The sequence below is a fragment of the Semicossyphus pulcher genome, unplaced genomic scaffold (assembly GCF_022749685.1).
Source record: "Semicossyphus pulcher isolate SPU_LCO1_2020_fin unplaced genomic scaffold, fSemPul1.0.p SCAF_11, whole genome shotgun sequence".
Lineage (NCBI taxonomy): Eukaryota > Metazoa > Chordata > Actinopteri > Labriformes > Labridae > Semicossyphus > Semicossyphus pulcher.
In genome coordinates, this window is record NW_027211615.1 from 27,697,501 (window position 1) to 27,717,500 (window position 20,000).

General features: G+C 43.8%; 1 protein-coding gene across 1 annotated transcript in view; it reads left to right on the forward strand.

Moving 5' to 3' along the window:
• The window catches only part of galnt14 (UDP-N-acetyl-alpha-D-galactosamine:polypeptide N-acetylgalactosaminyltransferase 14 (GalNAc-T14)), a 195,095-nt gene that overhangs the window by 93,157 nt on the left and 81,938 nt on the right, over window positions 1-20,000 (forward strand). The window lies entirely within an intron of this gene.

The window sequence follows — 20,000 nt, forward strand, 5'->3', positions numbered from 1 at the left end:
TAATTCTTCTGTTACTACTTCTACTACAACTTCTACTACTTCTACTTCTTCTACGACTTCTACAACTTCTACTTCTTCTATGACTTCTACTACTACGACTTCTACTTCTACAAATTCTACTTTTTCTACGACTTCTACTCCTTGTTCTCCTTCCATGACTTCTCTTTCTTCTTCTTCTTCTTCTTCTACGACTTCTTCAACAACTTTTTCTTCTTCTACGACTTCTACTTCCATGACTTTTTCTCTTACGACATACTTCTTCTAATCAAAATCAGAATCAGGTTTATTGCCAAGTAGGTTTACACATACAAGGAACTTGTTTTGGTGGTTCTACGACTTCTTCCTTGAGTTCTTCTTCCATGAGTTCTTCTTCTACGACTTCTTCTTCTTCTACGACTTCTGCTTCCATAACTTCTACTTCTTCTACAACTTCTTCTTCCATGACTTCTTCTTCTACGATTTCTTCTTCCATGACTTCTTCTTCCTTTTGTTCTACGACTTCATCTTCTACTTCTCCTTCTCCTTCTTCTCCTTCTACTACTAGTTATTGTTCTTGTACTTCTACTGCTTCTTTTTCTTGTATGACTTCTTCTACAACTTCTTCTTCTTCTTCTTTTCGACTTCTTTTACTACTGCTACTTCTTGTTCTTCCTCACCTACTACTTCTACTATTTCTTCTTATTTTTCTTATTCTACTTTATTTTCTTCTTCTTCTTCTTCTACTTGTAATCTGGTCATAATTGAAACAGATGTCAGCCCTTTGGTGCAGCTTTTTCACATTTATCCCCAAAGAATCCAGACAGCATCGCTGATTCTCATCATGTTGTCCATCAAAGCGTTACAATGACGAACAGTTTCACCGTGCAGCTAGTTATCTCACATGGAGGTATTTGAATAGATGAGAAGTTAAATAGTTAATATGGCTCAGTTCTTCGTCCTTTTGTTTCACTGTCTGATGTTTCTGCCTGTCATCACTTCTACTGACTCACTGTCCTTTTTTTTTTTTTACATCTTATTGCAGTTTGTTTCTCTCTTCCTTCTTCTTTTCAATTCCTTCCCTCCTTCAGTCTTTTCATTTTCTCATTTTTCTGCTGTCATCCCCTCTCTTCCTCTCCCTCCACCCACTGTCACACCCTCTCTCCATCCATCCAACTCCCCAAATCGCTCCCTCTGAGGTCCATTCATCCGACGGAGAGGCAGAAATAGAGACAAGGGGTGTGAAACAGAACAGATACGTCTCTCCCTCCCTCTCTGTCGCTCTCAGTGACACATCTTTCATCTTCTTTATTGTTCAAAGCCTCGTCTGAGTTTAGATCCTGCTTTTTCTGTTGCTCAGACACGACAGGATGAAAGGACAGAGAGGGAGGGACGGACTGAGAGGAAGAGACAGAGAGAGGAAGGGAAGGATGGAAGAGGAGAGAAGAGACGTCGTGGCATTACTGTTATTATCAGTGATAGCAGTGTTTGTAATATCTTTTTACCCGCTCTCTTTCTATTTGCTGTCATTAACAGACTGAACAGCATCATGTACTGTGAACATTTCCAAAGACATTAGTTTCAGTGCATTGTCTGAATTGCCAGCAGCATCAGCCATGCCCAGTGCCGTACATCTGACTTCGGCTGCCGTACGACGCAGTGCTCGGTGACTCTCGGTGCATCTCGGAACGCGAGCGGTGGTTCAGTCTCCAGAACGAACTACGCTCACGTTCTCGTTCGTGAGCTGCAAACCGCTCACCAAAACGAACTCTTTAAGCGCACAAGGAAGCTTCTGTTTGAAGGTTTCAAAGTACCCTTTAGTGGCTGTGTTAAGGTAAGTCTCCTGGGTGGAAGCCCGACCTTGTTCGACTTGTCCTTTGCCTCCATGCTCGCCCACGTTGACTTTATTGTTTTTTCACATGACTTCTCACTTCCATTTGAGCAGCTGCTCTGAACGTCTCATGTTGCTAAGGATGAATTCAAATTGTCTCAAGGTTATGTTGGTTATATACGACTTACAGTGCATTTAGTGTTAGTAGCACAAGTTCTCCTGGAGGTATTATTTCTGTACAGTGTTCACACAGCTGCTGGCCCCGCCCCCTCTTTCTGTCTGTCTCTCTGTCTGCTACAGACATCAGCAGTCTGTTTAATTGAGTTACAAAAGTTCAATAATTTCTCTTGCAATTCAGTTCTCACAGCACGTGAGCCGAGTGTGCACGAGGGACGTTATTAATGACGTAGCGATCAAACTGATCGATCGATCGTTACTGAATGAGATCGGCACCTTTTTGTAAGCTTTATAAACAGCGACAATCAATGCATTTACAATAGGGACGTACGGAGACACACAATAGGATGGTTTACATCGCGCAACAGAACTCCATATGATTGTGTGCATGTCCGACACTGTGTGAGGAGTAAACTGGTCCCGCTGTTGTTTATTTGGTTGCCATGAATTCACGTGTGATTGATGTCCTGTGACTTCCTGTCACTGTTTCAGTCCTCTTCCTCAACGAGGAGAGCGGGCGGACGTCCGTTCATTTGGAGCGGACATCTCCGGAGTCGTTTAATTGCAACTTCGGGTTATAGAAATCTGAAGCTGCAAAATGTATGTAGCAGAAACACTGTACTATAGTTGTAGTAGAACTGCTGTTTCCTTATTTCATTGTTTATGAGAGAAATTGTTTTGCCCATTTTTATATTTGTGATAGCAGTATAGTGATTTAAGAAGAGGTAAAGTATTATTAGCAAGAGGAGTATTACTAGTAGCTGTTACAGTGATTGTAGTTGAGTATCAGTTGTGGAAGAGAAAGATCTGACACAAGAACAGAAAGTGAAGAAGCTGCAGGAACAGAAGAACTGTTATTGTAGCAGATAAACTGTATGAGATAAATGTTATCATTTCAACACAGAGAAATGGAAGCAACGCAGCAGGACGTACAGAAACATGTGCAGTATGTAGACGCAGGTGCTGTATAGATACAAGAATACATTAATATTATAAGTATCTACCACACAAACACATCCCTCAGTATTAATATCCCAGACTTCCCTTTGATACAGCTGCCTGGCTCTGCTCTGCATCCCAAACTCCCAGTGAAGGAGGTCCTCGTAGGGCTGCTGACTTTCACGACACAGATACCCACTCATGTGAAACGTCTGTCTGCAGAGTTTCTTCAAAGAGCTTAACTTACATAAGAATACGAACCGGGAGAGGAGAGGCGGCTAACGAGACTTCTGCTTCACACGAGAGGAGGAAGAGAAATGACACATCGCAGAGAGGCTGCTTTAAAGTCTGAGCATATTCAAACAATGAAAGTGCTAATGCGTAACACATGCAGGCCAGGTTTTAGAAGAGATATGTGATACAGCAGGTGATATCATGTGGTTTCTGGAAGATGTGTTGTTGCAGCACGGTGACTTTCAAAATAAGAGCTGCATCAGTTATACCTGCACGTATACAAACACATTTTACAAATGTTCAAACGCAGAGGATAAAGATGGGGATAAACAAACTCTAACTCGTGCAAAATGTTTCCAGACAAGTGTAAATACCTGTGCAGATGCTACACACACACACACACACACACACACACACACACACAGAGTCAGAGGCAGCCAGAGTGGTGGAACTGTTAAGCATGAATATATCAGCAGCGCGGGGTGAAGCATCTCTCCCAGCAGTTCCAGCCTCATGTTTTTTAAACAGTCAGAAAACTCTGGAAAACACGAAGCTCCTCCGCTCCGCCGGGGGATCGCAGCCGCACTAACAAGGAACCGAAGGCGCCCCGGGAGTTGTTAAAATTAAAAAAAGCATCCTATCTCCTCTCGTATCTGAAACTCTCTGCCTTTGTTCATCCACTTCCTCAGCTCCGATGATAACAGCTCCTCGGCTCTGAAGCCGTCATGTGTCTCTCTCTGAGCCGTGTTTAGCGTGCTTGCTGCAGGGCTTCTCATGTTGGCCTGTTGGTGAAGCCAAGCGAGCCCTCCTGGGCGACTTATTTCAGTCTGACGGTGGGTGCAGTTAGTTTGGAAGATGCCTTGTTAGCCTCGCCAGGATTTGCAGTAAGTGTGACAGCCTCGCCCCCTCCTCTGCTAAATGTAGTTACTTTAAAACAAAGAGAAAGATAGATCCTGATGAAAGTAACACATATTAAACAAATGTGCAGCATTTCACTCCATGCATGATTTAGCGACTGCACAATGACTTCAACTTTAATTTGAATCCGGTCATTGTTATTTAAACGCTTCCACAGAAAGAACTGAAGCCTTGTGTTTCAGTGAAATCCCTTTAAATGGATCAGATCAGAGCTGCAATCACTTCTGTTTACTTGGCCCAATTAAACCGAGATCAGAAGGAATATTTAACTGTTGTGATAACGCCGCAGGACAGTTGCAGACTGATGATAATGAAGCCGACGACTTGAAATGAGATCTCCTACTATTTTTAAAGCCGTGACTCTTCTGATGACTGAGACAACTTCACCATCTGCTTCTAGAAAAGACGACTTATTATCAACAACAGAAAGAGCTTTAATATTGATTTTAGATTGAATATCTTCCAAAGGTTTATTATCTGTTATAGTGTCCTCATTCCAAATAAGACTTGTTATACATATGACAATATAACAGAGACGTTAACAACACAGACAGCTGACACACTGCTCTCTAGACTGTAGAAGGCTTGACTAAGTACAGCGGTAGTTCTAGTGTAAATATATATATTTGAGAATTGAGTTAAAAAGTATAGGTGTATTGGTATAGGTGTTTTTTATGCCTTTTTTTACAGAGAGAGAGGACAGGCGACACCCTCGGCAGCAAAGGGCCGAGGGTGCTGCACTGGAGGACTGTAGCCTCCATCAAAGTCTCATTCACCAGTCCAATCTGCTCCTAATTACATGCATGCTCTTTCTTTTCCCCACCTCCATAGTTTCAGGTAAAACTGGCCAGTAGTTTTCCACAATCATGCTGACAATCAGACATAATTATACAGTAATTACATATAATGGTAGCTCAGGTTCTGATCCTAAAGCTGTGATGCTTTTTGAGAGACTTTCCTGCCAGGCAATTCAGCACCAGTCGATTTTCTATAAATACTGATATTATTGGCCAGTTTATATAACCTGTTCACAAAGTATGACAGTGAATTGTATCTGTGTTATCTCGGCACAGACGCAGCCATGATGATGGTCTGCTCTGAGAGCGTATTGAGTAGTAACGAGTACGACTGATGAGGCTTCTCTTTGGGGGCTTTGATTGTTGCGTGTTGCCATAGCGAGGAGTTTGACTGACAGCCAGTCATCCAATCATGACGATCACATACAGGGGAGCTTTTTGAGTCGTCCAATCATGATTCCCAGTTTGCGCTGCGTACATACCTGATAGTTAGACAGAAACTTTGTATTTTATCATTTAATATTTATCAGCTAACATTCAAACTTATGAACACACACAAGTCATCCAAGTCATCGTGCCTCAAGTCCAAGTTGAGTCTCAAGTCATGTATTTTTTGTCAAGTCGCAAGTCATCAAAACATAACTCGAGTCGACTCGAGTCCAAGTCACAAACTCTCAAGTCCACAGCTCTGTTTTTTCAGCAAAATACGTTTAATTACCTAAAAATCCTCCCAAGGCATCTCCTCCTTCTCTCTCAATCTGCATAGGCCCCGCCCACTATGCAAATTTACAACCGCCCCCTCATCGCGAACAAACACAAACACGTCTCTGCCGTCGTTTGGTGGCAACTTGTTGAAACTTAGCTAGCTTGAAATGTAGTAATTAGTAGCAGTAACGTTAACGTTAGCAGTCAGTAGTGAGTTTGCAAAAATGACGATGACGGTTACAGCTGGCTCGCGCATCACCGAAGTGGTTGCCATAGGTTACGCATAATGATATGCATAGCGTCACCCCGTCCATCCTGTCCAACGGGATTGGCTCCTTAGGTTTGTGACGTCTCAAACCTGCCAATCTGAAAACGTGTTGTTCAGCCTGTCCTTGGTACACTGCAGTTTAAAAGCAGACAGGCCCAGCCGTGGAGATGACTGCTGATGTTTTCCCTGATATGTCTTGTAGCACATGAGAAACACCACAGATGTTTACAAGGTTGAAAGCTTGATTTTCACTGGAGGGGGGCTTTAAATATTTGATGTAGCAACTAATAAAATAATAATAAAATAAATAAATAAATAAATTATTTTTGTATTTTTGTAGCTCCACAAGAGCTTTTTTTTTGAGGCCATCATGTTCGCTGGTCGGGTGGACAAAGTGTCCCTCTTTGACGCCAGAGACTCCTGCTAGCCACTGAAAGTAAAGATGGTCTTTTAAACAATGAGCAGATATTTTAGTGAACTTAACCCAGTATGTGTTGAACCCAAAGCTTACTTAACCTAAACTATGGACCATGGAGGTGTTTTTCTACGGGTTACATGTTTGTTTTTAACATCTTACTTTGTTTTAAGGAGTTTTTTTTGCGATCAATAGTAGAAAGATTTCAGAATGCAGGGCTTCAGCCTGAGCCCTTTTCACACATGCACTCCTGCACAGCAGGAGATTCTCCCTGTTGGACGGGTGGGGGATTTCATGAGGCAGGATACGACATAAAAAATATGCTGTGAAATCACTGCAACTGGCGAACAATTTCGTCGTCGGCCCTCACAGCCAGAAGCTCCTGGATCTTCATGTCTCCAGTCTGCAGACATCTTTGCTGTCATCTTGTAGACGATCCTTCTTCTTCAACCTCAGATGTTTTTAATCATCCTGTCATGAGTCGCTCTTCTGGTTTCACAGCAGTCCCATGATATAAACATCATCACCCCGCCCACTCGCTCACGGTGAATGTTCCTGACTGTTACCTGCTGCGTTCACACATCGGCTCACCCCGACTTCTTGCAGACATTTTACCAGGAGGCTGCAGGAAGAAGTCTGCAGAAAGTTGGGGTGAAAGATTCGTCCGTTTGCGTTCACACATGCAGCCGGACAATGTGTGGAAATATTCCATGTGAAAGCGGCTTCAGCACGCACTGTGTAGTGAAGGTGTTTAAATGTTTCCAACAACAGATGTTTTGGGGAGCTTAACGTTAAAAATTAATGCCCCCCAATTCATCAACCCACTTTCCATCAGACACCTCTGTCTCCTCTCTCATTGCAGGCCTGTGTGCCTAACACCTCACAGCTACAACACACACACACAGCGTCGAGTAGGACTGATTCAGAGGAAATGTTTGAGAGGAAGTGCAAGTTGAACTGACAGCAGAGTTGTATTATCAGATGTAAAGGGAAACAGATATTTCAGACGTGACAGCAAACGTCTCTCACACATTCGTCACAGATATTTACTGCACACACATTCAGCTCACAGGAATAAGAGGAACGACTCGTCTTCACTCCGTAGCTTTACTTAAATATGCACTAATGCAGAGATTTTTCCTCATTTTCTGTGCATCTCATTTCTTATTTATGTACCTCGTGTGCTGTGCACAAACATTTTATCTCACACTGCATGTATCACGTTTTTATGGAATATTTCCATATCGCACTCTGAGCTCCCCGAGGAGGGTGCATTTTTAATTCTGTTTGTTTGTTAGTGTTTTATTTTAGGAACATGTCAACCAACAAGTCCTCCTCACACATGAACACAGTTTCCTCACGTCTATCTCAAAATTACAGATTGATTTTAAAAAATGAATCATAAATGGAGGTCAGGTCAGGTGTGGGCTGCACGGTGGTGCAGTGGTTAGCGCTGTCGCCTCACAGCTAGAAGGGTCCTGGTTCGAATCCTGGTTCAGACGTAGTGGGCCTTTCTGTGTGGAGTCTGCATGTTCTCCCCGTGCATGCGTGGGTTCCCTCAGGGTACGCCGGCTTCCTCCCTCAGTCCAAAGACATGCTCGTTAGGTTCATTGGTGACTCTAAATTGCCCATAGGTGTGAGTGTGAGCGTGGACGGTTGTCTGTCTCCATGGCTACGTTCACACTACAAGCCTTACTGTGTGTTCACACTGAACACAAAGCGAATATTCGCCTCGCATTACTTGAGAGAGTTTGACCACCGGATCAAAATTTGCGTTTAAATAACAGCCGAATATTCGGCCTTCGCTTCCAGAATGGAGGAGAGGAAGCGGGGCTTATCTCCATGGTTACCGATGGCGTCAGGAGAATCTCGGTGTTGATAGGCTTTTGCTACACCACGTGACGCGAATTCGCCGACCAAGTAAAATTTTTTTTGCTCGTGTCATTGCACTGACTTTGTATGGAATCTCGCCACAGATTCGCATCTATTCACGTTCGGTGTGAACGCACAGTTAGTGCTCAATTCCAATTTATTGCTCTGATTTTTTCTTGGCTGTGTGAACTGGTCACGGTCCTGAACTGACCCGCATGCACAAAAGAACAATAACAAAGACTACGCGCAGCACGCCGTCATACGTGAACAAACACGGGTGCCATAGAAGTCAGCGTTTTCGGTCTCATGTATTAATCGATGAGGCGTGGAAGTCAACGAATTCGACAGCAGATGAACGAGGATGAGGAGAAAGATGGCTTTTTGTGGAGCAGTGGCTGCTACTTCAGCACGGAGGTGTGTGTTGACGCAGAGTCGGAGCCGTCTTCCATGTTCATGTTCCATTAGTTCTTCTATTTGTAATGGGAAACCTTAAGCCTTGTGTTTCTGTCATTGTGTTTGTATTTGCAAGCTACGCCGTGATGGTGAACTTCACACACACCAATTAAAAAGGAAACATGCTCACAGATCTGAGCAGGTTTTAACAAAAAGGCGATTTTTAAAGGTGCTATTCTTGAGTATGAACATGTGCAGTTGGACGAGCTGTGGTATCATTTTATTCACACTTCTGCTGCGTGATTTGGAGCAGCGTTCAGTGTTTAATCTGAGCAAAGTGGCAGCACGCCTGCTGGAGTAAGATATTTAGGTAAGCTTTTCACCTCTGGCCTCTCTTTCTTTCCCTCCCCGCTATCTCTGTCTCGCTTCTATTCAGGTGTTCACAGAGGAGAGGATGGCCTAGTTTTGGCTGGTTAGGCAACGGCCATTTACATATTCATACACACACACACGCTGCTGGTGAATGAGAGAGCGAGGGATTGCTCCTGATTGAGAGAAAGAGGAGAAAAGAAAGAGGAGACAGCGAGGGACAGTTGATAATGCCTCATTTCTTCTTTTACTGGAAAATTCCATTAGGGAAATTTCCGAGTCAATGACTCCGATGAATGAACGGCTCAAATGAATAGTTCAGTGGATTCAACACTTTTAATTGAAGCAGGTTCAATCCCCCAAAGGAGGAAAGGGTGGAAATGTTTCGCCAAAGAAAAGCTGCACAGGTAAAATCCTCATCTTCCTTTTTTTCTGCCGGAGTGTCGCAGATTTCTTCTTTTATAAAGCAACATCAAAGTGATTTAAGGAGGGTTGCTGATGTCCAAATTGCACCGTAAACTTTACAAGCTGTGTCTCAAAGTGACGAGAAAACTAACTGTGATAGAAGCGCTGAAGGGTTATAGATGGGGAGGGCAGCGTGACGGCGGAGAGCAAGCGCCACGGCAGCCCAATAGACTAACAGCTCCTTGATCAACACAATAAACTATACAACTCTGCTGAAGGCCAACAAGTCTGATCACAAAGGGCAGCAACAAAGAGCTGCCTTCTTTTGTCTCGGTTATAATAGATGTTATATCTGAGGTTTCTGCAGCCTCACAGACTTGTTGTCAGGCACTGGGAAATCACTAACACTAAAACCAAAGGTGTGTTTGTCTTCTAAGTCAGGTTTAATGGGGCGGCTGTGGCTCAGTGATAGAGTCGGTCGTCTTTCAGTCAGAAGGTTGGTGGTTCGATCCCCAGTCTTGTCAAAGTGAATGTATCTTGTCTTGTCGAAGTATCCTTGGGTACGACTCTGAGCCCCAAATGGCTCCATGTGGCACAGCCATCAGTGTGTGAATGTGACCGACAGATGGGCACTTTAGGTAGAAGCCTCTGCCATCAGTGTGTGAATGTGTGTGTGAACGGGTGAATGTGACATGTAGTGTAAACGCGCTTTGAGTGGTTGCAAGACTAGAAAAGCGCTATATAAGTACAGTCCATTTACCTGTGTGCCCACAGGTATGATGTAAGTATGTTGTGGCACCAATGTCACCTAACAGTTCAGATCAATGATTCGCAACGCAACAAAACTGTTTGAGAATGTTGCAGAGAAAATTGCAGCGGTGTGAGCTGGTTAGTCGCAGAGTGTCTGAAGCTGTTGCGTGGAGTTGAAGAAGATTTGACTTCAAATCTCCAAATGCAACTGGATGATGTACCTATTTCATTCAGCCAATCAGGACACAGCATTAGTTGGCGTTGGCACCCTGTCTCTGGCTCTGCAGCAGCCAAAGACGGCTCCAGATCCTCTCTTTCCTAACTCTCTGTCTTTACCGTTTATTTATCAGTGTTACAGCTAACATTGTGAGCATGTCACTGTCACTGTCATCCACTTCTTTTTATAACGATAACAGAAATCCAGCTAGATCATTTATGTAACCCCCTTTACGCAGAAGTAGTGGGGCATGTCAGGGCGTCGTTTCTATGGAGACAGGTCAGCTGTGTGTGTTGCGTTGGGTTGCTTTGATGTGAACGGCCCAGTTTTAGAACGTTTACGGATGTCGAGGGATTCTTTTGACAGTTGCATCCAGTCTCGTTGCGAATCATTGACCTGAACTGGCCTAAAGGGAAAACCTTCTGCAGGTGATTGATTATTGATTATTTTTGCAGGACAAAGCGGGACTAGCTTAACAAAAACAGGGTTGTTTTGGTCAAACACAAGAGGTCTTTTTTAGGTGTTTGTCCAAAGACAGACTCTTTTCATTCTCCAAGGTGCTGCAAGTCTTACATGAAGAAGGTTGGGGTGGATGGTTTCCAGTGTGTCAGCATTTTTTTTCCAGTAGTGAGTTATAGTTTTTTTCTAACTTTGACTATTAAAGAAACTCACCTTGAACACAAATCTTCAGTCGCCCTGCAGGCTTCAAAGTTTCTTAATAGGAGAGAACGAGTCCAGAAACACACCTGCAGTTACAACAAAGAGAACAACACTGAGATCTTTAAGATTCTCATGGAACAAGCAGCTTATTGATTTATGTTTCCTCTCAAAACAGGAAGCTATGGAAGGTCGCCCAGAGCGATGTGTGAACATTCGAGACAAACATTAACGACTCATAGCTGCTTGCTCGCTCACAAGTCCAGTGCGTCATGAGGGAGGGACAAACACATTAGAGAAAGAGTCATCCATCCAGCGATGCGTATCCTGTTCACGGGGGCTGGAGCCTATCCCAGCTGTCATTGGGCGAGAGGCGGGGTTACACATGGACTGATCACCAGTCAATCACAGAGCTGACACACAGACAGACAACCTTTGACCCTCACATTCACACCTACGGGCAATTTCGAGTCACCAAAGAACCTAACGAGCATGTCTTTGGACTGTGGGAGGAAGCCGCAGTCCTTGTTGTGCATTATACCAGCTTATAGGAGACAATAGCTGTTGTTTAATCATGGGAACTGCAGAGGTGACCATGATTTTAATTATGGACGTGAATAGAAAATGACCTTCTCCGTTGTCTCTGGGTCGACTTTGCACACATTTAAGGTGAAGCCGTTACCCTTTACTGTTTCCTGTTTAGCCCCCTCACCGTGCTGTGAATCACTGCTCATATAAAGCTGTCTGTATGTCTTTATGTTTGCCAGAGAGAGAGAGACAGAGGGCGAGGCAGGGCACAGAGAGAGAGACACAGAGGGTGAGGCAGGGCACAGAGAGAGAGAGAGAGAGAGAGACAGAGAAAGAAATGGAGGCAAAGGGAAAAACAAAAGCCGAGGGGCAGAACAAGTGAAGGACAGAGAGAGAAGAGTGTTAGAGGTGTTAATCAGAGGCTGCAGGTAGGTGGCTACTGCGTGTGTGTGTATGTGTGTGTGTGTGTGTGTGTGTGTGTGTGTGTGTGTGTGTGTGTGCGCAAAGGTCTGACAGTATCTCAGGGCTACATCAGTGGCCATTAGTATTTTGCAGCACGAACACACTTTTTGACAGGTCGGCTGCACCGCCTGCAGAGAGGCACCATGTGTGTGTGTGTGTGTGTGTGTGTGTGTGTGTGTGTGGACGCTGCTGGTGTTGACCCGTCCTTTCATGTGTTTATCTCACCTCCAGATGAACTTTGATGAGCCAGCACACACACACACACACACACACAACAAAGACTCCTGCACTCGTCCTGCTCATCAAACATAAATGATTTCTCACCATCTGGATGGAAATCTCCTGTAAACACTTCCTGCTCAAATCTTCAATCCTGTACTTCTCTTTGTCTTCACCTTTAGTGCCATCCTCTCTTTTAACCTCCTTCTTCCTCTGACCTTCTTCTCTCTCTGTCAAACGGGCGTGGCGCTGTGAGATTCAGATGCTTCTTCTCCTGCAGCTGTCAAAGAGGTGTGTGTGACACTACCTCAGTGAGGTCACACTGTGAAAGGTAAAACTGGCGTGTCATAAGTCTACAACGATTTGAGAGCCAAATAAGACCGACCACCAAGTGGTGATGGGAATCGAAGCTTAATCCAAAAGGCAACTGGAGAGATGAAAACGTAAATAGGAATGGGTCTCTCTCTCTGTATGCTGCGTGTGTTTTCAAGAATAGTGGAAGAGTACCCAGCGAATAGTGTTTTTGCTGGAAACGCTCATCCTTAGTTTTCATCTTTCTCTGTGTGTGCAGGAGAGATTTTTAAAATCAGTTCTTAAAGATATAATCTCGAAGATCTCAGACAGGTTTCGTTCTCTTTGGTGGCACCTCTGGTGATAAACGGGAGCACACTTCCCTGATATCCAGACAGTGCTGCATGTGTGACGTCCACGGTTGGCTCCGGTTGTAACTCTTGATTTTCCTGGCTGACGGTCGTTTTCCTTTTCAGACTGTTTGCTTCATCTGAGCGTCGAGTTTGTTTCTTCTTCTTTGGATTTTCACTTCTTGTTGAAGTTGTATCTGTAGTCATCCATCTTTTCTTTGTTTGTTCAGCCATAGTAGATTACTGTTTACTCGCAACACTTGCAGAGAGCGGAAAAGCAGCTGCTTAGCTCCGCCTACCCTCTCTGGCAGACCAACCACTGCTGGCTGATGGAAAACGCGTCACTAACTGGGCGCCGCTTGTGATTTTATTCTGTGAATGTCGCCACAGACAGCCAGTCTGTAATCATACTATACACTGCAAATGCAAAGGCTTTCATCAGTGGGCCATAGGCTCACTCACTGTTGTGTTCCCTCGTTCGGCGACAGATAGAGACTGAACAAACATTTATTTACATAAAAATCCTTCTCTTTTATCTTCTTTCATCGTTCCCCTTCCTCGCTCCTACATTTACATTTCATTTGTCTTTTCCTCCATCTTCTTCCTCTTTTAATCATCATCCTGCCCTTTTCTCTTTCTCCTTTTCTCTCGTCCTCTCTGTTGTTTGTTTGACTTGTTGATCTTATCTTCCCTCTTTATTCATTTTAAATTCAATCTCTTCCGTCCTTCATTTTCGCTGATAAAGCGAGCACCATAACGGACAGATACAGTCCTGCCATAGGTTTCACCTATTCTTGTTTCACCCACCTGTTGCCTCCTCCACTCTCCAATTCTCTTTCTCTCTTTAAACCTTTCACACGTGCACTCCTGGCAAATTCCAGAAAGTGTGAAGACAGTCTGCCCCTGAAATTTTCCAGCGTTGCCCTTTCACACACGTCCCTCACCGCGGGAGATTTTCCCTGTCGGCCTCCTGAGACAGGACGCTGTCCCCGCCACTAGATAACACTTTTATCTCCCTGCTTTTATTCCTCCCATTTCTGTATTTCTCGTTTGTCTCCTCTAACATTTTATTTCCTTCTTTAAACCTCCTCTTCCCTTATTCTCTCCAATTTAATAACCCTATTCTCCTCTTCCTCCGTCCTAGCCCTCCTCCACATTTCCTACTTTCCCTCTTCTTCTTCATCTGTTTTCACTTCCTCCCGTTCCCTTCCCCTATGTATGTGTGTGTGTTCTCTTCAGCTTTGATGCAGCAGGAAGTTCACACACACACACACACACAAACACACACAACATGCACACACACACATACACACGCTCGGGGAGTATGGAAGCTTGTTCATATCAGCTCCAACATCAGTCATCTGTCAGCACAACTTTTATCCGTACATCTCTGTCCATCTCTCTCTCTGCCTGTCTGTCAGTGTGTCTCTCGGCCTCATCTGTCCACACACACACACACACACACACACACACACACACACACACACACACACACACACCAGCAGCTTGCTTTATCCTCTCATCGTTCCTCTCTGGTAGAGCTGCTGAATAAATCAACTGCAGCAAAGCAGAGATGGAGATGCGCAGATAGAGGGATGGGGGGGCGAAGAGGGGCATGATGGGATATGATATGACAAATATATACAGTGCGTATTCCTCTTCTCACTGGGGGACAGAGAGAGAGACGATGGGAGAGGAGAGAAGGAAGGACGTCACGGGGGAAGCAAAGAAAGATGGAGAGAAATCTGAATGCAAAGTGACAACAATCTGCTCGCAGCCTGTCGTGGCCTTCAGTGTGTGTGTGTTTGTGTGTGCGTGTGTGCGTGTGTGTGTGTGTGTGTGTGTTCAAAGCTCACAAACTTGGCCGTGAGCTACAGCCGGCATTTATATTTTATATTGTGCTTTCTGTCTTCATTTTGTCTTTAGTTTCTTAAAATGGACGGATGATAGAAAATGCAGCTGACAGTGCAGCTTAGGGAGATGAAAACATAGTGACGAAAGAAAGAACAAAAGAAAGAAAGAAAAAGAAAGAACGAACAAAAAAAAGCAAAAACAAAAGACAGAAAAGAGGGATGAGAAAGAAAGTAAGAACTGAAACAGAAAGCAACATAGAAAGACCAAAGAAAGAAAGAGGAGGAAGAAAAACTGATGACAGGAGAGACTAAAGGATGAAGAATAAAGAAATATAGATAAATGACAGAGAAAGAGATATGGATGGAGAGAAAGAATGATAAAGAAGAAACAATGGATGAGGAAGGGGAAAGACAAAGAAAGATAAGTGGAAGAAAGAGAAAGAAAGATGATGACAGGAGGATAAGGGAAACAAGAAGAAAGTTGGATGGATGGAAATAAAGTAAAGAGGTAAAAAGGGATAGAAAGAGGGAAGGAAGATCGTTGTAAAGAAGTAAGATAAAGGAAAGACAGAAGATGGATGGAAAGAAAAGGGAAATAAGAAATTAAGAATCAAACTTTTTATTATTTGGGACTTTTAAGTGTATTTTCCTCGAACAAAACAAAACTCGTCTCCTATTGTTCAAAGACGCCCGCATGAAAAGTGGAGAGAGTTCAGGTGGAGCGACGCGTTCTTTATAAAATGAATACAAACAGACTCTTGGGCTGCAGTTGTGTTCTTGATACAGTTTGTCCTCTACCTCTACTCTGCGACACGTCCGCTCCGTAACCAGCCCGGATATAGCCACAGTGCTGGCAAGCGATTGGACGAGGTGCCGTTAATAATATGAATACTCTCACTTATAAGCCACTTCGCCTAACGTGGCGCCTGCCTCGATCATCCCACTGACGTGATCTGTGATGGCAGCAGCATCACGTGCTTGTTTACAGTTAAAAGGAAGGTGACGCACAGACTCTGCAGCTCAGCGGTCGGTTCACTCGTAAAGAGCTGCACTGGTGTGATGTCAGACGGACTTTTTTGGAGAGCATTCAGTTTGCGTAAAGCAACAATAAAGTAGCAGCCTGACGTGTTGCAGTTTATTTGCTTCACGATCTCACGTCCTGTGATGTCCCCATTGCACATGTGCACATCGCAGTAACGATGGTTAAACGATTTATCGTGCAGCCCTAATGGATCGGAAGAAAAACAGATGAACAAGAGTGAGAAGAATGACTAAGAGAGGGATGAAAGAGGGGAAGAAGAAAAGACAGAGGGTAACAGGAAGGACTTTGATGGATAAATGGAACATGATACTTTAGAAATACAGAGACACGAGGACAGAGAAAGACAAAAGGATAGTTACAAAGAAATAAAGCAAAAAGAAAAATACCTTCAAATCGAGACCTCAGTTTATAGAAAAAGAGAAGGAATAGAGAGAAACAAATGAGGACAGAAAGAAAGACACTATTAGACAGCAGGGACAAAGAAAGAGAGCTGATACTCTGATAATCTGACCGTCCGGCCCTGAGCAGGACACCGAGCCCCCCCTCTGCATCTCCAGCAGATGTCTAACCAGATTACAACAATCAAAGCTTGTTTCTGATGTTGTCGTGTAATCTGCTTTGCCGATAGTTTCCCCACTTCATCACTGTGCCTCCTAACCCAAAAAATCAAATTGGGAGTTAATGAGGTGCTGATAGTATTATTTCACAGCCGGCTGCTCGTGTGCACTGACTGATAATGTGTGCCGACCCCTTAATACAACAAATTAGAGGTTTAGCTTGTGTTCTAACCCCACAGCAGGCACAGGAAGTGGTTCAATGTTTGGCTCAGGGACACTTTGATGGGACGCACGGGGTTTCTGTAAAAGGAAAGAGAACATATCGAGCTCATTCATGCAGTTTTTAAAGAGGAATATGATGCAGAATTATTAAACATACATGTTAACATGACACATCAACAGGAGAAGGAGCTCCTGTGGGTGACAAACATAAAGAGGTGGTGTGTCGTGGACGGATTAACAGGACAAGCTTCATGCAGAGTTTGGCTTTCCCTCCCTGATCACAGCTTGTCGTCGTGTTTTTGATGTCTTCTTATTTCAAACTCTTGAAAAGTCGACATTTTTCTCGCCTCTGCGCTGCACATGCAACATTTTCTCTGAGGATGATATGAATCTTATCTTCACTAAGCTACAAAGTGGAGCGGCATCAGAGGAGAGCTCCGGCACCTCTCTGAGCCGACGAGCATGTCGACGTCTTTATCAACGCGTGTGCTGTCACCAGTCGTGCTGTGCGATATTAAAAAGTTAGTTCTCTGACTGCTGCAGGCGACTTTTCTCATGTTTGAATGTAGCTGTAGCTGTAGCAGTAGTTTATTAAGTTTGTATTAGAACATTATTCTCAGGGATTCAACTTTAATGCTTCAAATTTAAATATAACATCATTTAAATTGTGTAAAATACAGTCCTGTTACTACGATGTCTTTTATTCTAAATGTCAAAATAGCACAGGTTTTATTCAGGTGGTGTGTGACTCTAAAGAGCTGAAGGTATACATTTTAACCCATGAACTCTTTATATTATATATTTCATTTATATTTAAGCTGTTATTTTTTGGAGCAATCTGGCACAAGAAGTTTTATCTGTCTTATCTTAAATAGTTGTAAAACAAAAGATTGTAAAGATTGTGGCTATAAAACCCTTTGAGGACGGACAGACACCATCAGAGCCTGAGTCCAACAACGGCGACAACTTCAGCTGTTTGTTGTCGCTGCGCTCACAGCGCTCTCAGTTGAAAATAGTTCAACTTTTTGAACACCGTCACGCTCTTCTTCCTCACCACCCAATCAAAATCAAGAAGGGGCGGGACTTCCAATATCAACTTTGTCAACAACAATGGGAGAGGAGAAGCTAATCATTCCGGTTTATGAAGGTACGATTTCCAGGTGTAGAGCTGCTGCTAACGCCAGGAGTCCTTTACATTGTGTTTATGTTTAGAATTTCCTTAAACAAAAGCGATTGTTAAGCAAACAGAGCGATTTAAAACAGAGCTAACGGTCTCTACCAAGGGAAGCAGAAGTGCCGCCTGGTGACTTTTGTAACCTAGCAACAGTAAGTGCTGGTGTGAGGCACTCTGAAAGTGAGGTCAGGAGGTAGAGTGGGTTACCTACTAATAGAAGGATTAGATCTCCGGTTCCTTCAATCCTCATTTGTTTCCTTGGGCAAAATACTGAACCCAACTTTGCTTCCAAATGCTGAGCCATCGGCGTGTGAGTGTGTGGAACAAGTGAGTTATATCAGATCTTGATGGGCAGGTTAGCAGCCACCACCGTGGGTGTATGAATGTGTGTGTTAATGGGATACGTGTGACATGTTGTGTGAAGTGCTTTGAGTGGTTGGAAAACGCTGTGTAAGTGCAGTCCATTTACCAGAGCTCCTGCATGTAACTATCAGACGCAGGGATGGACGAGTCGACGGACGGACGGACGAACGAAAAAGAAATGACAAATGAACTCAACATTGTTTGGACGCCCTCGTGAAACGTGACCAAAACTCACTGTTCTCCTGATACCACAGCTAACATCACAACAGCAGTGTGTTGTGTGAGGCCGTTCACAGAGCCAAACACCAGGTTCTTTTTCAAGGGACTCAAAAAACAGACCGCTCGTGAACCCTGAGAGGAACTCTGCTGAATCAGACAAAAAGTGTGTTTTTAGAACGTCACACCTCACCTTTACCTCGTCATTTATCTGGTACTGTTTGATCCCACACCTTCTGAGTGACGTCTCATATTTAATATTTGCTCATGTTTAAATCTACATGTGACATTTATTTTGTTTTGTATAACACAGGCAACTTTTCAAGTGTAAGTAGATGTGGAGAATCAATCAAATCTTTCTGCTCAGTATTTTTAATTGAATATTTCACCGTTTCACCTTTAATGAAAGGACATGATGGAAGTAGATTATGTAAACAGCAGAGAACCACTGACTAATGGTGCCGTGTGTCGTGTAAAGTTGTACACACAAACACACACGAGAAAGGTGGGGTTTTAAAAATGAAGGCCAGAGCAGAACAAGCGACTGTTTCTGTTTGAAAATGTCACCAGTCCATCAATCTGATAGCTAAAGGCCAGTCTTCTCATTATGCTGCGTGTGTGTGTGTGTCTGCCTCTGCTCTTTTAGAAGAGAAGGATGCTGACCCAGCGAAGGAAGCACACACACAAACACACACGCACACACACGCACACACTCTGCAAGGTGGTGTATTTTGACGAGCCTGCGCTTGTTATCTATAATTCATCTTCAACAGGTCCTGTCGCATCACTCGGGCACAGTGTGTGTAGGTGTGTGTGTAGGTGTGTGTGTGTGTGTGTGTGTGTGTGTGTGTGTGTGTTAGTGAGAAAACAGCTCTAAAGCAAGTGTGATAGTAAAATACTTCATTTCAGGTGAATGTTACAGCATGTAGAGTTGATCATATTATCTGTTGAGCACTGTTACGGCCGCCTCCACGCGTGTGTCTAACCATGTTGGAGTGTGTTAGAATGTGTGTGTGTGTTTGTGTGTGTGTGTGTGGCTGTGAGAGTCGTGTTCCTCTGGGCTGGATATTTTGTTCACCTGCACTGCCAGCTGGAGAGGACTGATTGGTGTAAGCCAATGACTGCATATTATATATATATATAGATGTACAACGCGACTCCATCTGCTCTCATTGATGGGGACGTCATTTGGAGCCAGAGTTGCACAGCAGAGATCGGCACGTGGCTCCCGCACGTCACTGTATTCATTTCTTGTGTCGGTCTGAAGCAGATATTCACGCTTACGGAAAGTTCAATGACTGTAGTGTTAGTGTTAGTTACGTCTCCTCTCGCCGCTCCTCCTCTACTCTGCTACTCGGGAACAGAACGCTGCAGGAGCCTCATTTGTCAACAGAGCTGTCAATCATGAGGCCACGCCCCCCTTTTTATAGCATCAAATAACTAATTAAAAGTAAACTTGTGAGAAAAATGAACAATTGGACATAAATCAGCATGATAAGAACTAACTATAATGACAGAAACCATGTGTGAGAAAAATTTATTTTGATTTTATAGTTTGACTCATGTCCCGGAGGAGAGCACCCGTCGACTTCCCCTTTAAAGGCTTAGCTTGACTGTCATTTGCACAGAACTGAATGAGTTCAGCTCGCCACCGTGCCCCCCTTGTGCAGCCTTTTGCTTGTGTTAGAGTATTGTGAAGTTAAATCCCACGTACGTAGACCGGGCCAAGAATCAGATTAAGTTTAGTTTTACACACACTCAGTTAGGATTTCTTTGTTAGACACACTCGGAGCAGCGGTG